General features: G+C 40.1%; 1 protein-coding gene across 6 annotated transcripts in view; it reads right to left on the reverse strand.

Moving 5' to 3' along the window:
* Nucleotides 1-26389, reverse strand: part of LOC139743465 (zinc finger homeobox protein 3-like) — a 242178-nt gene that overhangs the window by 49156 nt on the left and 166633 nt on the right. For all 6 annotated transcript variants that reach the window (XR_011711761.1, XM_071653946.1, XM_071653945.1 and 3 more), the window contains one exon: nucleotides 14154-14308. The gene's annotated coding sequence lies outside the window, so the exon portion shown is untranslated. The remainder of the gene's footprint in view (nucleotides 1-14153; nucleotides 14309-26389) is intronic.

Genomic DNA, 26389 nt, shown 5'->3' on the forward strand with positions numbered 1-26389 from the left:
CATTTAGCCATTCAGCCCCGATTTCTATGCAAACATAGCCGTGATAAATTAAACCAGACAGAAATATGTGTAACTCTATGCTGCCTGTGAAAGAACCCGCAGATTACAGGGCCAGGGGCACAAAGTGATTAACTTTTTTGTTTGTCTCAGAAAAACTTTTTCCTCCCATAAAAAGGTAGTTATGACATGGATTGAGGGAGGGAAAGGGGGGATGGGGGGGGGGGGGGGTGGGGGAGGAAGAGATATTGAGAAAGACCGCCCGAAACAAGAGCATGGCGTTGAATGTATGGGAATATATGATGTCGTGTGTGGATTGTTTATGCGTTATCTGACAAGGAAAAAGCAGTGCTATCCAATCAACCCTGCCGCTACCTCGCTAAATTCCTCTCTGGATTGTATAAATAATGGAGTGGTGTGACCTCACCTGACCCCTGCAAGCCAGCCCAAAGACGAGGTTGATTAGCTTACAACTTGTTCCCCCTCTCTTCTTTCCTCGCTTTTCTCTTGGTTTCTCCGATGAAGTGAGGCCCATATGGCGGTGATTAGACCAGCTCGGTCTTGGCAGTGACAGAGGTAGAAGGGGTCAGGGGCTAATTAGGCTGGGGGCCATGGTAACGGGGCATCCCTGCTGGTTCAGGGGGGAGAGAAGAGGAGCGGGATGTCATCGGAGGGTGATGCTAGCAACATGGTCGTGCTAATTCTGGTTAATTGTCAGAGTAAAGTTAATAAACTCCTAAACCCTGTTGGATATCTTCATAACCGCCACCTCTGCTGCCATCAAGGAAGCAATCCTTGATTATCATTTCTCTCCTCATTTAGTCCTGATTTTACATCCCTGTAAACGCGCCCATTACGGAATCCTAAGGCAGCATTATCTAAAATAAAAAAATACACATCATAGTCCCTGAAACGCCTAGGAGAGAACAAACCTGTGACGATGAATGGTTGCCAACCTGGCACTTCAGTCACATTCACATTGCACCAGAGTAGGCTCGAGCAATCAGCCTGCATCATTAGAATGTCCACTGAAATAATTGGACCGGGGGCAGGTACATTGGCCTCATCAAGTTCATTACTCAGATATGCCAATTATTTTCCAAGCGCGGGATATTTCTCCACTCTGGAATGCCCTAACTGACAAGGCTGTTATTTACGACTATATTGAGTTTTAGGAGGAGGACTAACAGAGTGCGAGGGAGGAAGGGAGAGGAGAAAATGACACAAGAACTCTTCTGTTCAGCTGTCTACAGCCATCAGATTAAGTGCTCCCATTCCGAGCATAGATCTCTAATCCACACCCTAGTCTGGTCCTAAGATGAATCCTGCTCCTACGCTCTGGAGGACCTGCTAAGCGGCTTCTCCCCAAGATTCTCACTCCAGAGTCTTGCAAACATGGCGCACACTCGCTCTCATAAGTGTGCAGGGTGACAGCGCCTGCCTTACTGGCTTCTCTCCCTCTCTGCTCGCTGTGTCTACTGCTGCGATGGAAGGGGGGGGGATATCATTCTCTCCCTTGAGACCGAGCCAGCTCATTTGCCTTCTACAAATGTAAAATAAATTAAGCATACGGAATTCACTCATTTTCATTACCAAAGAAAAACATCTGCTTATCTGTAAATTTTTCCTTACAATCATCATCATCAATCTAAATGTAGAACACTCCCAGTTGTTTACTCAAACTTACAATTAACTGTTCATATTGTCTAAACACACATCATAAGACTTTGCTGTGAATTTTGCAGCAAGATTTTCTTTTTTTATGCAAATAACTGTTACACTTAGTTTTGATTCGCTTCTTTGCACGAAAACTTCTTCCAGCAGTGATTTCATTCACTACAAACGCACAGCAAACAGATCTTGTCAACTTCGGCCAGTTTCTCATTCTGAGCTGCCCAGTGATATATTTTTTTGACTGCTAACTCTTGGGGCCCATCCAAGGGGGGAAAATCAAAGATTAGTCTGTATCACACAGACCTCAACTTAGCTGTGACAATATTCTTGGAGCACCTGTGGGTTTTCATATAACTTGACAATCTAGTTACAAACATCACAGTTACTAATTGTAAAGATCAACTATCTACTGCCAACAGTCAACTCCATGGAACTTTGACAGCGAGTCATACATTTTTTTTTTCCCATACAAAATCATGACTTGCGGACAACATCTATTCCAAAGAAATCTCACACAAAGATTCCTCTTACTGTGAAGTTGATCTTACATTCGTTGAAACTGAAAGGAAAAAAAAAAGTGAAGTGTAACCTTTCACAACTTTCCGGCAGCTTTATTAACTTGCTACTTCCTTGCTGCCAACAAAAGTTGCTTTCTTTATTTGAGGTCTGAAGAAGCAGCCTAGAGGCTGAAGTTTGTCTGGGTACAGGGTGAGGGGCACAGCAGAGCTCCTCTGGCTGTAAACTGAATTCAATTAGACAAAGCAGGAATCACTGTCAGTGAGCTACTCATTACTGCACATAAGGACATTAAGGTCACCAACAGGCCATCAAAGATCAAGGTTTCGTTTCCCATGCCATCTTTTATCTTTCCCACGGACAGACTGACAATGACACGTCACACTTCTTTACTTTCTATCTTTCTTCTCCCCATTCTCTCCCCCCTCTCCCCCAATTTCTGATAAACTTCTACCACTAAATGGATGAAAGCTGTTATGACAGTACTGGAGACAGGGCTCACTTGTGAAATTAGAACAAATACCACAAAAATAGTAACACTGCTAGGTCTCTGCTCGGTTGACTGTGGAAAATGACAACCCCCTCATAAAGGCAAATCAGTGGCACTTGATAAATAGCTGTGAATAGGTGTCGCCTGCGAGGCAGTCCTGAAACAATGTGATCCTATTACGTTTGGCTGCCCATGGATTGGTGGTGTGTGAAAAAAGCCATTGTGATCCACTGCTTATACAGAAAAGTGTGTCAAGGTTGTAACACAAGATGATTAAAAATAAATGTCCTGTTGATTAGCCCTCCTCCTACCTTCGCTCTCAGTAGATTTCAATAGACACTATTCAATGAGTTCTAGAAAAACTGACAAAGCAATGAGCAAACGTGACAAAGAAGGAAGAGACGACAAACAACTGCCAAATGACACAATTTGGCAAAAAACAAGAGCATGCTGACCCATAATTCCTCACTGGAAGATTTGGCCGGCATGCACTTCCTCCATGCAGAGGGCTTAGTGGGCAGAAAATGGGACTTGAGGGTCAAGGGGAAAGGTCAGTCACTGGTCAGGCCCTATCTTCACCATCTTGCTGGACGTAAGGACTGGTCATGGTCTTGGTAGAAACAAGGAAATAATCTTCACATACCAAAACTTATGCAGTTATTTGGGATTCATTTGTTCATTCATTATGTCAGAACTCTTGTCTCTCCCTCTATCTCTATCTCAATCTCTTTATCAAACACAAAACAAACCAATCGAGATCTGCCTATGACACATACAGCGATAGAGACTACCATGGGTTGGGAGCTGGCCAAAATTTGCACTCAGCAAAATTTACATCAATGTGCTTCTGAATAGATTAGGTGATATATGTGACCCTGCACCTCAAAACAAACAAAAAAGTCGCCAGACATGAATTTTTAGTTAAGACCATATTCTGAAAGAGCAGACTTTAAGCTTTAAAATGATGTATAACTCAAATCAAATGGACTCTCCTAACCTATCTAAATATTGGAAAGATAGCACAAACTCAGGAAAAGTGTGAACTGAGAAAAGAGGCTCTGAAGTACAGTGTCTATTCAAGCGCTTAATCTTTACCAAACCGTGCTGGCTGTGGAATGAATGGGACAAAAAACAGGAAGTAAACCACCAGAGTAACAACAATGAAGGGATTATCAGATTAAACTGAAATTAAGCATACCTCATTAACACATTCTGTCCATAATTAATGCCAACTTTCAAAGCAGTAGCACTATACTTTCAAAAGTACTTTCAAAGCAGTAGCACTATACTTTCAAAAGTTTTTAGAATTGAAAGTGAAGAGTGTGGACAAGGTTTTTCAGAAATGAAAAAGGGATTCTAAAGACACACCTAATCACACTATTTCACCAAAAATGTTCGAGATAAACTGCTAAAAAGACACACTTTCCTGCCCGTTTTATGACAGCAAATTTTAGCATAATGTAAAAGAAGACCCGCTCTTTCAGAAAATATGAAAAAGTCAAGTTCGGCTAGGTTGACCCATTTCACTTATTTTCAGTCCTCACGCAAAATCAGTGTGTGCGACTTTATGTTCGTTTTGAGGTGCACGGTCACACATAAACAAAAGATTAGCAAACATCAAGCAAAATTAGACAAATAGTCAAAAATTGTAACAATGTGTTGCCTTGTATCACTTCAGTCAGAGAAATCAATTTTTTTTCCTTGATATAAATCTTCTTTAGGGCTTTTTACACTTGCGTTTCTTAACCCCGGACTTTCTCTGACCCAGGACTATCGTTAGTCCCGTACCAATTTTTTCAGCTTTTTACACTCGCCAATTAGTCCCGTACTATCTCTTGTCCGGGGCTAAGGAGAAAACTGTCCTTTTTACACTCGTATTTCTTAGTCCCGGACTTTCCAAACCACATGAATATTCATAATTACGCTGTGTACTGTACACGTGTACACGCACGCACCGGCAGCACTTGATTACCTCGTTTCTGATTGGTCAGTGAAGGTCGGACTTCGTCTCCGTCGCTTAGCCCAGGATTATTTTTTCGTTCTGTTTACACTCACTTGCTTGGCACCGCAATTGCGGTGCTAGCACCGCAATTGCGGTGCTAACCCCTGCTATTTTGCAGGGCCAGATAGTACCGTACTATCGGTGGGGCTAGCCCACTTTGGCAAAAACAAGTGTAAACAGAAAGTGGGCTAAGGATAGTCCCGTACCAACGGTGGGGCTAAGGCCCCCCCTTAGCCCCACCGTTGGTCCGGGGCTAAGCAAAAATTTACAAGTGTAAAAAGCCCTTTTGTACATTTTTCTACCTCTTCCTTGTAGAGCTTTTCATGATCTGACATAATCCCAAGAAAAAAAAAAACCCAAAACAAACAAACAGGAAACTCCACAGAATTGTTAAAAAATCCAGTATCCTACATTCATGGCTATACAGATGCTTCATCGACTCGCAATCTCACTTTTTTTTCTCTACAAAAGATTGGTTTTATTCGCATTCTTGTGCTTTGATGCTTACAGATTTTAATGTCCCTGTAAAGCATTAAGCTGTCACTCCGACTCCAGCCTCCGATGCATATCGTGACTTACCTAACTAGTAACTAAGCATTTCACGGGTGATTACACTTCCAACATGGAAGAACGATTTGTGACAATAGCAGACTTCTTCCGACAACCCAAGGCAGGAACTAAGGAGCTTAGTTTATCCACGTGATGCTTCATGAGTATTACTCAGAATATTACTGATTATGATAATATTAATAAATATAAAAGAAAAACAATATCATCTTCATGGTTAGATAGTACAGGTGACCTTAAACAACAACAGAAAACCTTCTTTAAAATGAAAAAAGGGCATACTTCAGGAAGGCCCTGGCAATGTACAACAGTCTCAGATCTATAACACTGCTTCTATTAACTTGAAAGCATTATTATGTCAAGTCTACTGAAGAAGTAATCAATATATTACATTTCTTCTGTGTCACAGATCTGTGAACATGTCAAATACAGGTAGGCCCTACTGGCAATTGGTGTCAGAAGTACAAATATTATAATGTCTTTATCCTTGCTTTGTCTTTAGTATGAGGGAAGAAAACTTAGGTAATATTATCACATGCAAATATCCATCTATCTTTAATGAATCTAGTGTATTGATAAGGAATCCTTGCCACACTAGGTTCCATGTCAGATGCAATTTGAAGAAATAACCAACCACGTTTTTCATCGACACCAACAGGTAGGGTCCCTATCATGAGTGGTTTAACAGAATGAGTGAATCTACACAAGATACAGATACAGAGCATTGACTAGTCCTGAACAAGTTGAGTCATTCTTGGGGTGTCTGCACTGAAGGCCTGACATTCTTTTTGGTCCAATTGATAGACGGCGGATAGGGATGTGTAGACTGATGGTGCAATGAGGTGAATAGGAGAGTATGAGAGGATCAGACTACCACCGAACTCCTAGTCCCAAGGGAATCCCATACATCACATGACTGGCTAGCTGCTGTCACTGGACTCTAAGCAGGTTAGCCAACCAGACAGAGGCGGGCTTAAGACTAGTCTACCTTTTCATACACCTGGACCATCCGCTGGCTGGGTTTCTTGCTAGCGCCACTATTAAAGGGGGGTGGGACTCACCATAGAGAAACAGCAACCTATAATTAAATCTAGAACACTAGTCACTATGAAAATTTGAACATTTCACTGGATAACATGATTGTTCATTTAACTCCATTCACAATTTCACATAACCAAAAATTACTGAACAATGGAAAATTAATAACATTATATATCACTGCAAAAATAAACTGATATGTAGGCTTCCCTTTTCAACTATTCACTTGTATTACAATCCTCATAAAGGTCACATTAAAAAATTATGAAGTAAATGCAAGATTGATGGCACATATACATGTATGAACAGAAAAAAACAACAACTTTAAAGACAATTATGTTAATAAAGAGTATGCAACAACTGGGCCTGACAATAATTAAAACTACCATGGCAATAATCAACTTCTAATGTTAGCATTTTCCATGTCGCTATTGCAGCTCAAATTACCATAATGTTATATATTATTCCATGAATCTAAACACAATGATTTCATAGATGCTAGAAAATAAAGACAGATAAATAGGCCCATTTCACTGCACTAAACAAAGTAAGTTCGGTTCAGCAGTAGAAAGTTGAAGTCTCATACCTTACTGTTGTTTTCAAGGTGGTTTTTTTTCTAATTTGTGTTTTCTAATCTTTGTTATGCTGAATTATTGTGTTTTGTGTTCACGCATGTACACATGTCTGAAATGCTGAAATAATAATAATAATAATAATAATAATAATAATAATAATAATAATAATAATAATAATAATAATAACAATAACAATAATAATAATAATGATAACAACAACAATAATAATAAGATAATAATGCACTACAATGGCACAAACAACACTTCTCCCAGCTAAGCTAAGATTCCACGACCCCAGCTAATTCTCAGCATCGATTTTATTATGACCTAGTCATATGAAAACAAGCAAATTTACAGGTCACAAGGTAGAGGCAATTCTTATGGAACAAAAACATTCAAAATTACACTCCATGAATAATTGGGGACATGTATCATTGACTCTAGCAATCACCTTTCCCCAAGTGCATTAGCAAAGGTACAACTGTAGGTTGTGTAGGATTTAAAAAAAAAAACACTTTCAAAAAAAAAAGATGTTAATTAGCATGATCCATTGCATCAAAGATTAGAAGCTTGAATTGCATAAGTGATCAAGACATCAATATTTCCAGCATATCAGGCAAAAGGTGATAAATAATCACAATTATTTTTTCCCCACAGCAACTTCCCTACCAGCCGTTATCAACCAAGTCACAAAATCCTACCCCTATACAACTGCTTCTATGCAGGGTCTGATATCAGAGACTAGGCTGGTGTATTGAGGACAAGCTAAGGTCATAGTCAATGGCTAGAATAAACACCATCAAGTCGAGTGTTGGTTTCCTGCCACCTGTTCTCTGCCCCAGCTCTCCCAACATCCGTCGATAAACCAGAATGAGCGCTGGCTTGGTATGATGCGGCAAGTGTAATGAGCTTTGCCGGCTCCTAATGAACACCAGATCATTAAAGGACCTCAAATCAAAGGAGGTGCTAACCAGAGCCTAAAATAATGCATAAACTTGACAATCTGCTCTGTTTTACATACACACTTATTTTTCCCCAATATTATCAACAACATTCATAAGATATTAATCATGACCTTTTGATCAAAAATGTATATATTATTATATGTCTCGGACATATATGAAAGAAATTGTTGCAAACAGAAGGCCAGCTTGCTAAGACGCCATGAATTTCCTGAGATGGTATGGAATGACAACTACTGGTCAATATCCATGTCTGGTCTGCAAAATTGATGACAAATTGAATGCTGTCACTGCATTTTAATGCTAACAAGTCATGACAGTTATTCAGGTATGAGGACAGTTATTCCCTGACATATACCAGTGACAGACAATATGTCGATGAGATATTACATTAGATGCCCAAATGCCATACAAAAAATGACTCTATAGATACACATTCTTGTAGGAGAGCAGACACTACATACGGGGAAGAAAATAAGACATCTCTGTTCTATGCACAGACAGAAGAAAGTGTAAATCCTTTTCTTTTTCTTTCTTTCTTTTTTTTTTTCTTTTTTTTTGGGGGGGGGGGTTTCATTACAGGGAAGAAAATGGGACTGTAGTTTATCAGAGCAGTCTGGCTCAGCTTCAATAATAATATTTAATTACCTGAGCCAGAGACCTGTTAGTCATTCAGACAGGAACAGACTTTGTTTGCAGTAACAACAAAGCACTCATTTTGGGGCTTTTTTTCCAGATGTCTAACTCTACCATGTTTTCAGCCACAAGGTGCAGTTTCACACCTTTCTCTCTCTATTTCACATCATTAAGTCGCACGTTGATGACACTCAACACAGGCCCGTGAATTATTGAAAGGTGAGGCCCAATCAAAATAATGGCCAGAATGACTAATAACAGTATCTCCACTCAGATCAAATATGAATTGTCATAGTCCACACATTTGAGTCAAAACCACTTATGGCATTTTCTTTTCAAATTCAACGGTTCAATAATAATATTTTTTCTTGAAGAAGGCAGGTAAAATTATTCTTTAAGGTCTATGTGCTAATTAAGCAGCTATGATCTGATTAATCTGAGCCACTGATGGACCAGTGATAAGAAAGAACATGCAGGGTAATTGCACTGTACATTGTGATGAGAAACAAAATTCCTGATTGCAGTGGCTAGTCCATCACTGTTGGGTAAACCTCCATTACATGCCATTCAGAGATAACCAGCCACACTCCACACAACACAAGACAGGGTTGCACTGTCTCAGTGCCCACAACTCTGCCTAGTGCATACCTTGCACTGACCTGTTTGCCTAGTCTCAATTTCTAGACTCAGTTTAATCTGGCTGCTGAACATCACAACCTAAACCACACAAAACTTACAGCTGTTTGGCCTGGTTTTGTTGGAGATGTAAGCGTAAATGAGAGAAGGTCTTCATACCACAAAGATGACATCATTTGTTCCAGTATTTTTGGATTCCTTCCCTCCAACCACAACATTGATAGCAACATAATCTCAAAAGTCAGCCATTTGACGGGCTGAGAAAGAGCTGACATTGTTGGTAGTGGTGACATAGGTGTTCTTATCAAGTATTTTGCATCATAATCAAGTGGCAATCATTTTCTATTGCTAGATAATCTCTTTCATTTGTTTCTTACTTTTTTCTTTCATATTTAGCATAAAATCAACCAAAAGGGCAGCTTTGGGTTGATCATATAATAAGAAAGAATGAAGACAAATTATAAGATGTTCTAATAAGTTCAGACATGTTCATATTCTATCCACTGTTGGAATATGTACTTATCAAACTTTTTTTATGAAAATGTAAAAATACCTAGAATGCAACAGGTCAATGTTAATTTTTGTATGTATCACTTGCATCATCTTGGGGTAGATATTCAGTCAAGTTCTGGGATATCACACTTTATACTGTAAAACAAGGAATTTTCACATGCATTTTAATTTCGCGAATTTCGCAAGCGCCAAAATTCGCGAAATTAAACTGCACGTGGAGTTTTTGTCTACACTACATGCATTGAACGTCAATGGCAATTCGCGAAAATTTCATACCACGAATATATCATGTTTTACAGTATTTTGATGAAATCTTGGCGGATCCTACAAAATATAAAAGCATAACCTCTGTAGATATATATGGCTACTGAAGTAATAGAGATGGCATGGAAATTCTTTAAATTAGTCAATTTTTTCTCCTCTAGCAGCATATTTCTGCAAATGAAATATATATCTATATATGATGAATTCCAACATGGTGTATATTTCCATGGTATTGCATTAATATCTCAATCTTTGTGTATCTTATTTCAAGATGAGTGAACTACTACTCAAAGTCATTAGTCATAATGATAAGGCATATAGATGATATTAGAGATACCCATGAGACTATCATATACTGTGGATCACTATCTACCATTCATATGAAAATTCAAATCTTTTCTTGTATTAACAGAAAGTATGTTTTCTTTGTATGTCTGTAACTCTGATTCTTCAGTCGAAACATTTGATACTTTCGCCCCTAAATTATAAAAGGACCTTGCTAATTGTTCAGTAAGAGTCAAACCTCCCCTCTCCCTTTTCTATATTGCTCTCTTCCTTTCTCTTTCACATTAATTGAAATGAATTCTTAAACAGCCTTCTTTTTGTTCCGCCCGTTTCAACCAGAGTGAAATGACTTCTGTACTGCATGGTATTCTCTTTCTTCCCGGTTAATTGAAAACTGCGCCGATGAAAAGTTTAGCGCTTCATTGCAGGTGCCTTTGTATTCATACGTGTATGTTTCAACAATGCAGTTCATTGCGGTACAATAACGCTCAATTGTAATCATCCCGCTGTATGATGACGCAAAGTCTCCTATGACCTTGGTTGCATTTTTTTCCTCCCCTCGCTTGTTTTATTCTGCGAAGTTTCTTCCTCTCCCCCCCCCCCCCCTTTCACTCACACATTTCTGATTTCCTTACTGGTTTCATTATCTGCAGCTAACCATTATTGATTAATATTTCTCCCCCCTCTTCTGCATACATACGCAGCTTGACAATCTGAACAAAGGATAAAAAGACGATACACGTTCTTTCTTCTCTTACTCTTTATCTCTCTCTCTCTCTCGTTCTTATATCTCCCCCTCTCTCTCACACATATGATTCCGCTCTATAAAATATTTGATTAGTTTTGCATTTGAAGGGGTATCTGGAGTCATTCAAAGTGAGTAAATGGATGCTCTTTTAAGTCAAATGAAGGCACGGAAGTATCTGAACTCTACACTGTCTTACCTTTTATCATAAACTCTATTCCGCTATTCAGGCATTGCGTCAGGTATTAATCTTTGTCAGCAAAACCTGCGCGAAAAGATAGCACCATTTTTTTTTCTAACCTTTACTTGCAGACTTCCTGTAGAAGATTAGACTTTTGTTACAGGCTAGTTTTCCTGAGGGGGAAAATCTAGCATTTTTCTTGCTTTACATACTGCAGATTGTAGCATTATCTATTTAAGCATATGACAGCTACGTGAGCATGGTCACAATTTTCACACTTTGGCAGTAAGTTTTTTTCATACCTTGTTAACTTTGTACATTTATTGTCATTCTGTTTTCCTATCTTTCTTTGCAAAGAGGTGATTATTCAAAATCATTCTGTGCTGATTCCATGCAAACCCACTTAATTGGGTGGCGTGATTTGCCGTGCAGATAATGAGGTCACGCAAAAACAAAGCAAGAGAAGCGAGATGGCAGAAGAAGGGAACGGGGGATGGAATATGGTTTCTAGCGTGTGCCAAACAGAAAGGCAGCCGATAACTAGGTAACCATGGACTCAAGCGTGAAAGCACCAATTAATTCAAGCGTTAATGAGAAAGACACATGACGCCCGCAATATGCTAATGCGTAGCGGACAGCATTATTCCAACCCAGGGGATTAGCAATTCATGAGGGCTGGCCAAAGCATTCTTTTCTTATCCACCTTGCATGTCCAAACCCCGTGGGGATGGGAATGACTTTGGATGCAAAAATACTGTTTTCTGCCCAGCAGCAGCGCACACAAATTCTATTCCACACAATTATCTCCGTTCCTCCAGGATGGATTAAAGCACATGACTGCTTTCTGCTGCCATTTTGAAACTGAATACTCTCAACATGACACAGAGAATAATTTGGTTTCAGTTTGACATCCAGAAATCATTACCCTTGGTTATAGACGTGTTTGAATCACTGATCTGAAGTTATAACTATGAAGGTATTGCCAATTCACCATTGCCATTGATCATTAACATAATCCTGCTATCAGTCGGTGTGATATCGAGAAAAAAAAATGTTTTCTTCTCAGTGTATGGATCACATTTGAGAAAGCACACTTGCTTCTGTTATTATTCAATACTCACTACCGCAATGTCACACTTCTCTCCATGTTGGCCATCACAAATGTGATTGCACGGGACTGAGGTCCTTGCCAGAGCAGTTAGCTGTTTACAAAGTGCATATTGACATATGCCAGGCCTAACCAGACAGATTACTCTGAAGAAGGAGGTAAACATTGCATAACTGTGTGGAATTCAGCCGATTGACAAACACTGTCCTCGATTAGCTCTAATTATTCCACCCACTTTCAGAGCAATTCTGACACAGAAAGTTACAAGCACAGAAACACTCACAAACAGGGTCAAATTTATGCAAACTTCTCCCACTGTCAGATCCTAGATCAAAATATCAGTGTCATGGAATGCTGCATACAAAGAAAAGGAGGGTGGTGCAAACAATGTCAGCATACACCACAGGAAAAGGGGAATGTACCCATAGTAATAATGCACATTGTGGTATGTCTCATTACATTATTGTAGCATCTGACTACATTTGTCCACATAAAAGTTTGTACCATTCCTTATTTCTACTGCAGATTGTAATTAGTATTCAAGTTTTAAAATAAAATACTTCACAGTTTTTATAAACACCCGACATCCAGTCATGTGATGACAACTTGTCAGCCAAAACTGGTTGACATATCGCTCACTACACAAGATGTAAATAAAAGAGAGGTGGTGTTGAAATACAACCAAGACAGTGTAATAACAGAATAAATTTTATGGACCAAACTTACATTTCATGTTGATTCACATTTGGAAAAAAAGAAAGGTTAAAAAAAATCATACATCATATAGAAAAGGACTGGATTTGGGGTGGGTTTTTTTAGAAGCAATTTCAGTTGAAATAAGAAATAGATTATTCTTGCATGATAGAAGAAATGGAAAAGGATAAATACCTTCAGACTTTTTTTTTCTAGCTCAGTTAAAATCCCCCCCCCCCTCCCTTCGAGGTCGCCATTTTAGACAGATTTGAAGACAGGTCATGAATGTGGTAGAAGTGAGAGGGGCAGCTCAGCTTTAGCGGACAGCCAGGAGGAGTCAAGGCAAAGCTGCCCCATGATTGGGGGAATTAGCCGACCTACATCGCACCTCTAGTGCCTCCAGAACAGGCAGGCAAGAAAAGCTTGCTGAAATTCAAAATACCTGTAGAGCTCTGTGCGTATTGATGTACATTTGTAGCATCTCGTCAGCGAGAACACAACTCCCCGCATACACCCAGGAGTAATAGCACATAATTCATGGGCACAATGCCTGGAATTCTGGTGTTGTCAACATTTCGCAACAGCAGCGGAAAGCTTAGGTGTGCGCCGGGGAGGACACGACTCCAGGTTTCAAGAACTATGATTCTGACATTTGGGGTGATTAAACAGAGAAAGGGACTACTCATCGCTAGGCAACTGGGGAAGGATTACGGGCTTAGGAAGCACAACACCCAATCAGCAGCAGAGATTTGCCTGAAGAGATAATCCGCACAAGAAAAGACGGGGAGGGTGGTTTACGAGGGGACACGAGTCTCCTCTGAATTAGTTGCTTGCCTTTAGAATGACATCATAAGGAAGGGGGGTGGGGTAGTGCAGGAAGGGCAAGGATTATGGTACACAGAGGTATGTAACACACCAAAATGCCTCCAAGGGGGAAAATCTGTGACACCAGTCACATCTCTTCAGTCCCATGAGTGCAAATACGTGTCCCCGAGAGTCAAGCGTGAAGGGAGCTCGTAAGAAGAGCGAAGGAAGGATACTAAACTGCATGAGGAATTCCAGAAGGGAATAAAATGCACATCAGATGGGATTTGATCCACTTTATTAGTCAGTCTTCAAGGCACACCGTGGACACAGTCCATTGGAGAACATTAGGACTACACTATGCAGGGTGAGGGTGGCTTATCATACAGGTTGGCGTTGAAGGTAACGACAACACCAGCACCGAGAATGAAGGGACTAGGAAAGGAAGTCATTGGAAATGTGCTTACCTTGCAAGACGGATGTCACACTCCAAAGACAGCTATGGAAATCAGGCTGCACGACATGGGTCGACGACTCGATACTTGGTGATGAATAGTCCTGGTTTCTGATCAGTGGAGTTATAAATGAATCCAGTGGGGATATGGAGCAAAGGGCCGCAGATCTGAGAGGTCACGGAGGAGAAGGGAAAAACAGAAGGGAGACTTTAAGAAAGAGAGAAATTAAATCACATTGGAATAATAGAGTAAGAGTATCAGAGGGAAGGAGAGAGAAAGAGATAGGAGAAATGAAAAGGCTGAAATAGTGTGCGGCACAAGTGCATGCATGGTTGCCTTTTAATGACCAGCCCACGGGCTATGCGCTGGCATATCCCAGCGCTTGGCCGGTGCTCCCCCGACAAGCCCCCTTCGCTGTCCTCACACTACCCCCACACACTGGCGAGAAGGGGGGAAAAAGAGCACTCTTTTCACCACACACTGGGCTAATCAAGGCCCCTACCTACCTTGCCTCTCACTCACACTCATCAGCCTGCCGCAGTGGACATGACGAGCGTGGCTTCTGCTGCTACTGCCCGACGACCAAATGCATAGCTTCTTAATTCTCACTGCATAATGAATCATTCCCCAAACGAGGGAGAGAGAGCAAGAGACGTAGAGTCAGACAAACTGACACTGGCTTTTCTCTTTCTCTCACGACCCAAGTCTCCTATAGCCTCTTTCTCTCTGCATTGCCTTCTCACACCCCAAGTCCAGCTGGCATGTTAATTAGATGCAACGCATATAAGCGTTGACTTTGTGTGAGGAGCTAATTTGCATTAACAAGCCGGAGAGAGCTGTTGAGCGAGGGTTTGCACACGAGATATCATGGTCATGTTAATGAATCAATGCTAACTTCCATGTCTTACTCACATCTCTCCCTTCACTTCCCTCTCTCTCTTTCCCTTCGTCTTCTCCCTACCTCCTTCTCACTTCTCCTTAATTCAGTAATCCTCGCTACACGCATCTCTCCTTCTTTCGGCATATCGCCTCACAACTCACAGAGCACATCTTCTCTTTTCTTACAAGACGGAGGTCCGGTTTGATCATCGCTGTAGACAACACAAATCTATAGCCTACTTGAATAATACGTGTACTTGCATATCTCTTTGCTGTCTTATCTCGACTTGTCTATACATCCACTATTAATTAAAACTCTGAAGAAACTTTTACCTCCTGTGCTTTCAACTCATGTAAGTTTCTCTCATTAACTAGTGTTGCTGGTATTGGATCCACATAGCGTGCACATAAAAATACTTGGTATGATATTTGATATCTATTCTCACCGAGCGATAGGTAAATCACCCCTTCTCTCAAAAAGTTTATCACCTCGAACAGTTTTGTTTTATTCACTCTTTTCTCTTACTGCATTTTTGTAGCCATTTTCTTAGCTTGGCATTGAAGTACCTTCTGTCGTTGTCCTACTCAGATATGCCCATCTTTCCTGCAAGGCAATAGATGCATACTTAATGAATGCCGACTTTCACATGGCTATGCACCAATACACCATCAATCATTAGCTCACTTAATGCTGCCCTGCACAAGATGGCTCTGGGTCTTTATTTCCTATTGAATAACCACTGTGGCAAATTTACTGGTACCCTCTGAACTACCATTATAAAAAAAAAATACAAAAAATCAGGCCCATCAGGGGGATTCTAGTATTCACTGGCCATGCAGAAAAAAAAAGGGGGGGGGGGTGGAAGGTATTTTTACCTTATTTCCTCAAGTATGTCCAAAACTAAAGATTATCGAAGCAGAACAAGCCTTAATATTATCATAAATAAAGACTGAATGTGTGTACCGGATAAAAGGACCAATACTTTATGCATTTCTAGATGTCAAGACATCTTTTTTTTTAAATTATACTTCATTCTAGCAGTATTTTGTCTTGTTTTATCACTGATAGCATTACATAACGTCACATGACCTTATACAGACAGCTATCACAAAACTCTTAAAACTTTTCCCATGAGACTCAAATTTCAGTAGACTTTGTACAAGTCACATCAGATTTGTGTACACTATTAGTGAAAGCCATTATTTTCCATTTGCAAATGGAATAAAAAATACAGCTTCAGTGCTTCAAAGTAGTTCTGAAATGTGAGTTAGGAATAGAAACAACCAACATAAAAATGTTAATTAGTATGATCAATATTAAGTATTGTTGAATAAACAAAACTGACCAATAGCTCTGTCAAAATCATTGCTAGAATAAACCATCTACATTTACGGTTTATTGGGAAAATCAGTGATATCTCCATATATTTGGGGCTTTATTGCAAATTTTTTATATGGTAGGATGTTTTGTGATACAACTGAACTATACATTTGTAAGAAATGTGAACATTTTTTTAATCATTGTTCCCAATGGTAAACAGTGGCTTTAACAGAACTTGACTTTCTATAACAAGACCATAAATAGGTGATCACTATATAACATTTTGAAGATAGCCACTACATGATATCAAACATATTTTTATCACAACTGATTGAAAAATTGCATACACTGAATAAGCCCCGAATTAATGAGTGTTTAGAAGTAGCCATGATAAAAAATCATGGGCATGCATACTTAGGCAGGATTTTGAGCCTAGACCTCCTGATCACCAGACAGGCATCTTATCCGCACGACCACCGAATGTCAAGTTGTAGGGCAATTTGTCAATCAGTTGCGATAAAAAAAGAACTCTACGCAAAAATTTCATGAATTTGTAAGCATTTTTCCCCCCCAATGTCCAGTGTTAAGCAGAATATACAAACACACACAATCGGCTTTGCCAATTAATATCGTTGTATTGCTTTCATCCCGTTATCATTCACACATTTGATAGTGTACTTGAGGTATGAGCTATTGATTCTTCCATTTCACAAACCCTCGAGATTGTCCAATACCCAACATCATCTGAAAAACCATTATCAAAGACCAACTAACAAACACGAAATGAATGGGATAAATGTATAAATGAAATAATAAAATTGAAGAAAAGCTCAAAACTGTTAAATGATTATTTGATGGAAAGCAGAAACAAGATGACTATTAAGATTAATTTTTCTATAGCAACAGGTCTAGACAGCTTGTGTCCTATTACAGCAGAAAAATTTTCTTTTTTCTCTGTGACAAGTGAGTTAAACCTGCAAGGTTTACAGAGAGAGGAAAAAAAAATGGGAATTGAATCCTGACTGTCTGGATTTCATTTACAGTCAAACTGTCTAAATTTTGACTTTCTTCTTTGAATTATACTCATAAACATTTTTTAAGCAATACAAACATACCTCTTTTAGGTCATTTTGAAGAAATTTACTTAAATCCAGGAAAATGACTGTAAAAGTGCACATGAACATCAAACGTCCACTACATTCAATTGTGAAGATGGTCGAGATGATGAATTTAATCTCATGTTACTAAGACTCTGCAACAAAACTTTCCTTGAGGATTTTTATTTTCATCTTTTGAATTTAGAACAACTGCGTTAAAGCTCATGACTACTAAAAGTACCATGACCAGTCTGGTGCTAACAACCAAAAACGACATCAGTCATATTATTTTATGAACATAAACTTAACTGACTCCCAAAATTTATGATCTTGTTATAACTTCCTGATGACACCCAGTGGAATAAGATTCATTTCAAACAAACAAACAAACAAATAAACAGACAAACCAACAAAAATGCAAGCAAATTTGACATGCAAGCAACTTGGCTAATCATATTACTAGCAGGATTTTATCAAGTCTAAAGAAGGACCAAAATGTTGTTACATCACAAGACAAAGTTATATGTCTTGGTATATCACACCACAATACAAAGTTATGTCTTTTTATATTACCTCACTGTTTTAATATATGTTCATTCCCATTTGTCCTTCTTTAGTTGGATAAAACATAAGGCTTACTGATAGCAGAGTAGTCAGAATGCAATCTAACTCACTGGCCAACCAACATTTTTCAGCCTCTTGTTACCCATTCTAGTCTTTGCGTTTTTCAGCATTTGATTAAAACATTCTAGAAAAGCTATATTTTCTCTATTAACTTGAGTATCAGTCAAGAACATATCAATGAATATGATTACACCATTGAGGACGGACTGATTTTATTACAACACACATATCCCATAGATGCCTGCCCGAGTATACTCAGGACTCGTCCTCAACAGGTTAAATATCACCAAACTACACATTTTTTTTTTCTGATAATTCAATAAGAGAGTATACCCATGAGTAAATATCCAAAATATGGCCTGAAATCTTTGAAACTACATACATTTGACACAGTTTAAGTTCTTTGATGGCAATATCTGATGACAATTAATTGTTTACCTATATTTCCATAGCCATTCCATCAATCAAACATGTTTTCATCACTTGCATGAAGACAGATACTTTGCACACTGATTTATAACGAACCGATAAGTAGATTAAAATTACATCATCCTTTTACTAAAACAAAAAAAACAAAAAAAAACCCAAAAAACCAAAATAAGACAAAACAAAACAAAACAACCCTTTCCCTACTTTCCCAACCCACTCGACCTCCTTGACTAAAAACAACAACAACAAAAGACCACAAGACGCTGCTCTCTGCATGCCTGCAATGCAACATCCCATTAAATGCTATCATCATTACGCCACAGCAAGATTTCATCTTTGTCCAGTGAGACTCAAGGTGGTTTGCTCCACATTTGCAATTCTTTCTCTTCCGATACACTTTATTCCCTCGGACTCAGAACCACAAATTCTCATCTAGACCAGGTCATCAGGGAAGACATCTTGTCCAAGGGACCCATCCTCTCCCCCCATCTCGATCCCTAGGTTGATTGACCTCATCTACCGTCATGCCAATGGAGTGAATCTATTATTCATAAAATATTAATCCAGCTATACTGCTCCTGCTCTCTTACTCAAACCCTGGTGATAATGCCGAGAAGATGTGCCGTCAGGATTTTTCCTTTTTATCTTGAAATACATTTTGTGTGTGTGTGTGTGTGTGTTGTGTTTTTTTCCCTTCATTTTGAGGAGCTAGAGGTACATTGCTAACATACATGGTTCAACTGAAGATATAAATGTAACCCTGAGTAACACATCCATGGTGGCCTTATGTGTTGGATTAAGCCACACCCTGATCTTACTAATGACCACTCAATGAAGGACATATGTGATCAAAGATATACAGACATCAGGATCCCATGGCTTCTGATCCATGGTATACTAAACTTTGAAAAAAACAAAATCTAGCCATTATTTCACTAACAACAGCTGATGTTTTTGAGGTTCATTACTGTAATTATAAAATTTTGAGAGTCTCATGAGAGAGGGGGAGGTCATCGTGCAAAGAATCCTAGGATACAAAGCTATTCTGGCTTAACAGGAATAAGTATGTATCTTTATGAATATTTCACTGTATGATCACAAGACTGTGGTAGTTTTTCATTATTAGTCACTTTTAGGTGATGGAAATCTACAACTATTCATTGCAATTAATATCTTTAAAAAAAATTCATTTGAACACCTGATAATTTCACCTGTTGTACAATCTGCAGTCGACAATTTCATGTGCGCTACATTCCGTCATCTTTGAGGAAATTGAGTCATCTTCAAAATGATGCCTAAAGCCTGTGTTTAATGAAGAATGCCTGCAGATGTTGGAGAGACAGTCACTCCATGAAACTTACTCAAACACTAAACAAATCAGTCCAATCAACTCAAAATGGTTTTCCCATCAAGTTCAGATAAACTTCAATTCTTATCATCTTTTTATAACAATCGGAAAGCGTAACCTAGGCTGCAGATAGCTTGAAATTCTCATTCAAACAGCATCGATTCAACTACCAGAGGGTTGAACTGAAAGGAGAAGATGACAGTCACAAGTGACTTGCCAGTCTGCCTCACTGACTCAGTTTTTGCTCTTTGTCCCTCCCCTGAGCACACTGCCTCCCTCTGAGAGGGCTTGGTGGGGATGACCCTGACAACGGCCAAGAGCTCTAAGGTCAACTTGCAGATTGCTGACCCCCCAGGGGTGTTCCCCCCATCATGGATACTGTTGCCATGGCAGCAACACTCATTAAGGTGGCACAAGTACCATTTCTTTAAGCACTAATCACTCCTCTGGTGGTGAGAGAACCTATGATGGTGAGAGCGAGGCTGGTGAGAGCAAGAGGTAAAAATTGAGAGGAGAGAATGAGAATGATAGAAAGACAGAACACAGAGGAGCAAGAGATGGAAAAAATGGAGAAAAATATAGTGAGACAAGTGATGAAGATACAGAGAAAGGGAGAGAGAGAAGGAAGACTTACTGCCTTTTCTCATTAGGGGCAACCTTCTTTTTTTTAAAGTAAACTCTTATGATGCTGTTGCTATGGTTACTCTCCCAGTCATAGTCGGCATCATCACCTTCACCTATTCTAACCCTTTGTGAAGTCCTACACCTAAAGTGTAATCACAGAATTATCGACCTGCATTATATGTTTTCAGAAACCCTATATTTCTTTGCTTCATGAGCAGTAAGGTTGCTTTTCAATAAGTATCTCAACGTTTCAAAGTTCACAGAAATGCAAAATAAATGGAAATTTGGAAGACATACATGAGTGAAAGCACATGAAGATGGCACAGCAAATCATCTCAATTAGTATATCTTTCATCACAAGTATAATGAAACTGAAATTGCTAATTTTCATCAATATAATAAATTCAAGCATTAAATATCTCTTTCCAGAGCTCAAGCAAGACTATGAAACATTTAGGCCTATATGGACAGAAGTAATTTCCACATTTACTTCTTCTTTTTTTCTCTCTTTTTTTTTCAAAATGTAATCAATCTTCTGGGTATGGTCCAATCTTATTACATTAAAAAAAAAATAGTAAAACTGAACTAAAAAAAGTGATTTTTATTTGTTCTAGAGAGACAAAGAGACAAACATACAGACAGTGAAGACAAAGAGAGAAAGAGAGAGAGAGGACAGTCTGAGATCTAGACTCAAAAGTGCTCTTCTCCCCCTGTTACTGATGTGAGTGCAAGCTATCGCAAATCTTATCAAACACCGTCCCCAAGATGTTCCTTACACCGTAACGCAAGCTGGGTTTCCCACTCTTAAGTTTGGTGAAGAGGTGCAACAGCCCTCTCACATGTCCACTTCTATGCCTCCTCATGGTCTTCCCTCCCAAACTTTTACCCTTGCATGCCGTTCTCACATGCAAGAATTAGATTACCTACACTTGTGTAAATGTATCTCCATGCAAACCAAAACACGCTTTCTTGCTCTAGCTTTGCTGAGGAGGCTTTTACTAGCAGGCCTGGAGATGTTAAAAATAAGCTAGCACTAGTTGCCTCAAGTCTTCAACAAGACAATGTACTTTCTTTCCTCCCCCCCCCCCCCCCCCCACCCTTCTCCATCCTGTTCCTTCTTCAATCTCAATCCTCCGCCCCTCTCTCCTCCCACTCCATCCATCCATCCATCCCTGCTGGCCGGGTTGATTGGGTGTGAATCTTTATGGTGCATATGTTTGGACAGAGGCACCGAAACAAGGCGGGTGAAAATCACCGAGATTCGGCCGAACATCCCAACACCTGTCACCCCAAGTTTACACAACCGCTCCCAAATTTGACACGCGGAGCAACAAAATAGCCGTAACTGGAATATGAGCTCCCCAATTTATCTGATTTCGTCTAATTTACCTCATTAAATTCTCCTTGCCTTAGTGCCTGCTTATTCCTTTTTGTTTTCTCCTCAGTCAGGATATATTTGCCTCAAAACATCCCAAGTATTCGAAGTAATTAGGCATTTCATATCTCATTTAGCCATGATGCGGCTGGTTGGGAAGGGGCATTGCACTAAAGAAGCCACTGGCAACAATCATGCAGATAGTCCAATAATTGTTCTGGTTACAGCCTTCTCTTCTCCTCCTCTCAAGTACTGGCAACCGTTTCTCTCCTAACATCAGACTCTAAACGAAAGGGTAATAAGCAGCAAAGCCAGACCTCATGCACTTCCAGTCAGCCACAAGGCTCCTAATTCACTGGCATAGCTTCATACAGAGCTATGGCTAGAATGTTTAATGCCTTCTCCCCCCCCCCCCCCCCTTCAAAATCCAAGTCATCGACGTGCCAAAAGTAGAGCAGCAGCCCTCCCTCTATAGTTTGGATTTCCTCTTTCCGTTGTATTTGTGGGCATAGTAAACAAGTAAGTCTGCTGGTGAATGGGTGTAAAAATATGAGGGAGATGTAATCCAACAAAGTTTAACCTTCTGTCCCCGTCTTCTTGCTCTCTTTTCGCTCAAGTTCCCGACTTCTCTAACCATTATCACCACTACTCCGCTTTATCTCTGTTGCTAGGCTCTGTTGCTAGGCTCTGTTGCTAGGCTCTTCTCTTCTCTTTCTCTACTTCATCTCCACCGTCTGCCTCCCTCTCTGGCCATACTGACAGCAGAAGGCGTTAACAAGACAATTTGCACTGCTGCTTGGCCTGAGATCAGGTCATGGGGGAGGGGGGAGCAGGAGATTGGAGTGTGGTTGAGTGAGTGTGAGCATGTGTGTGTGTGTGTGTGTGTGTGGGTGCGTGTATGAGTACATGCTCAGATTGAAGCTCCTTGGCATTAGCATTTGCAGTGTATTGCAAGTGTGTGTGTGTGTGTGTGTGTGTGTGTGTGTATGTGTATGTGTGTGAGGGCATTAACACCACGGTTTGATCAGAGAAAGTTCACTCAACCTCTGACCAGGGGATGAATCGAAGGGGGTTATTTGCATTGTGACTGGCTAATAAACGGAGGTTGCAAAGCCCGCCCAGACTGACCCAAAGTGTACAAGTGCACTGGCTGAGCCATCGTCGTCGTCGTTGGAGGGGGCAGGATGGAAGAATGAGCCAAGGAAGCCATGGCCTTGGTTGCCCTGACTAACAGAACGATTGCAAGCTCATGTCTGTCTAATCCTGAAATGCTCTGCCTCTGATTCAGTTTGCTGATTACCCCCCCCCCCCCTTACTATTTGACTGCTAATCCACGTTTGTATGTCCTGCCCTGATTTTCCACCCAATCTCTGTCCATTCCTAGCTCCTTCTTGCTGCTGCGTCCTACAAGATTGAGCACAACAAACACTCCCTTTCCTGTCTTCTCTGTACGACTTCTAATCCCTAAGACTAAATTCTAACCTAGTTCTCTGCCGTCCCAAGGTTTCCCCTAAATCTCTCCTTCTCCCACATCGGTCTCTATTCGCTTTCCGCAAAGTGATAGAAATGCAGCGAAATAGGTCATTATATTGTACAAATGAACTAGACGAGCTTAGCAGCAATTAATACCAGGAACTGACAGGGATCAAGGAACTCACATAGAGCCAAAAAGGCCTGGATTACCAAGTCTTCTCTAAATCACTGGTTCCTGTTTAATTGGCCTCTCTTTATCCTTCCCTCATGGATTTTTCCCCCTCTCTATCTTTTTTTCCCTTTTCTTGGGTTATTTTCACTCTGATTGGACCACAGGGCACTATTTCGAATCAGACAGTAACTGCCATGTGTAATCACAGTGACTTATTGCTCAGACAAGACACTAAACAGTGTGTGGTGTAATCGCAGCATTAGACATTTTCTGGCACCCACTTTTTTCAGCCATGATAGATTAAACAAATGATGAGTGCACTTTGATACATTAAAATATTTCTCTAAAAAAGTAAAGCGAAATGACCATTGACCCTGCAGTGGATGGCAAACTTTAGGAATTATTGGAACAAAGATTCTGGAACGCAATTCAAATGTTCCTATGACAAATCTCCCTTCCCTTACTTCTTCATGGTCCTTACGTCATAAAAGGCCAATATTTCCTGAGCAGGAGAACTTAGTAAACTCTAAATATCTACAACTAGAAATGTTGACTCGCATTTTAATTTCGGAAACTTCACGAGAGTCAAGATTCATGAGCGAGCCAAGATTCGCGAAATTAAAATACATGCGAAAGTTCTTGTCTACACCATATGCATTGAATGCCAGTGGCACTTTGCAAAATGTTATGCCTTGAAAAAGGCCGTCAGCTCCAATACGCAAAAATGTTATGCCGCAATAGTATTTTGCTTTACAGTAACTATAACATGTGGTAATAATCTGTATCTTGTTACCTATCCATCTTTAGGATGAATGGTATCGCTAGCCTCTAATTTCTGCTACCATCTTCACCCCACCCACCAATCATCCTATCATCCCATCATTCCTGGTTGGCAAGGAGGAGCTAATCTCCCCTCATCATTGGAACTCCACATTCATTGGAAGAAAAACACTATCACACATTATACCACGATAACAAGTTCATAATCTTTCCCAGGGCCATGGCAGTCTACAACATCTGGAAATATTCTGCCGTAGAACCGCACACACCAACAGAACTCGCCGCTCTTTGCCATATACACACTGGCATTGATGCCCTTCCTCGGCGGCTTAAGCACCCGTCCTCTGGGACCGTGCAGCCCTCTGTTCTTTCTCTACACCTCTCCCTCTCTTGCTACCCCCTCCCCCTATTCCTTGGTCTCAGTTGGAGAAACAAGAACCTATCAATTTATTATGCCAAAGAGTTGGGGAGCCAGGGGTAATTATCAGCAAGACAGAACAGCAGCGAAATTCCATTAACGTTCCCAGGATTATGAAGTAACTGACAGTTATTCAAGGAACTCTAGCGGGCCTCCGGTACAGGGAAACAACTTCCCACATTTTATTCTTCTTTTCATTGAGGTTATACTGTGTCTTCACTTTTTATCCTCCCCCCCCCCTCTTTATTCTCCTGTTTTCTGTCCCTCCCCGCCCGAATTATTGGAGTGATTACGAGTTATCACAGACTCTGCCAGAAACAAAAATGTGCCCTAATGGGCGCTGGATCGGGGGAGATAGTGGCGGCTAACTCGATTTGATTATGGGGGGAGTTTATCTGCTCTGATAGGATGTGCTTGCTTGAGCAATCAAAAGCAGAATTATGTTTGCAATTCCACAATAATTGGACTGTTTGCTCCATATCAGGCAGAGTCTTGACATTGGAAAGAACAAGACATACAGGCCATCAGGCAGTCAGGCAAGCTCAGCCTTAGCACTTTAAGAAAATCGGACGGTTCAACGAGGAGGATATAATGGCTGCAGCTTAACTCCCTGCATGCCAAACTAAAATGTTTTCTCCACCTAAAGAGGGATGTACAGGATAACATCATCACAAATGACTCAAATCTTTCAATCATCAACTGCTCGATGATAATAAAGAAGATGTTGATGATAACACAGATAAAGATGATGATGATGGTGATGACGATAAAGATGATTTCTAATATAAAGCTAGCAATGGGAGAAGAAACCTTGTCCTATTCTATCTACAGCTAGATTTCTGGCTTCATTGATAGTGCCATCTTTGTCATTGCCATCAGTACATCAAACTAAACTTTACTTCTGCGGTGAAAGCTTATCACTTAATCCCCTTCATACTGTAATAACCCTAATTACCACACACAAACATGTATACACATACACACAAATACATTCAAACACATAGGGCCTACACATTCAAAAACAAATATACATTCATCTGCAGATGTACACACCCATGCAAAGTGTTATCCCAAGCTTTACTGGATCATAGACAATTGTTTGCTCGCATATTGTGAGCCTATACTGTGTAAAACCAAAAATTTTCCCACGTATGGAATTTTCGTGAATTCGTGAGACAAGATTCATGAAAGTAAAATGCATGCAAAGTTTTTGTCTACACACAATACATTGAATGCCAGTTACCAATTTGCGAAAGTTTCATGCTGCGAAGATGGCAATCGGCTCCAATTTGTGAACGTTTCATGCCATGAATGTTTCTAGATTTACAGTATCATACACTGAATTATGAATAAATTTACCTTGAATTTACCTTGAAGTGCCACACCTCCATCTTCACATAGATAGATTGCAAGTGTGGCAGGGTTTAGGGAGCTTTTTAGCCCATTAATAACCCAATTTAGACAATTTCATTTTGAAGGTGAGGAGTGTCTGTGACTGGATGACATCTTCCAGCTGTCTACCACTCGTTGGCTGTAGAAGTGTTTTCTTACGTCCAGTCTAGGGCGTTGGATGCAAGTAGGGAAATTAGATGGGTAAACCTTCCAAATTATCCTCACAAAGATAACTGCAAAAAAGGGTCACCAGTCTTTTTATCCCACATACCAAAACCGCTGAGAAACAGTAGAAAGGAACAATCTCTTTGTTTGA

The sequence above is a fragment of the Diadema antillarum genome, unplaced genomic scaffold (genome assembly GCF_040938485.1).
Source record: "Diadema antillarum isolate AM-2024a unplaced genomic scaffold, OU_Dant_1.0 seq00001083_RagTag, whole genome shotgun sequence".
NCBI lineage: Eukaryota > Metazoa > Echinodermata > Echinoidea > Diadematoida > Diadematidae > Diadema > Diadema antillarum.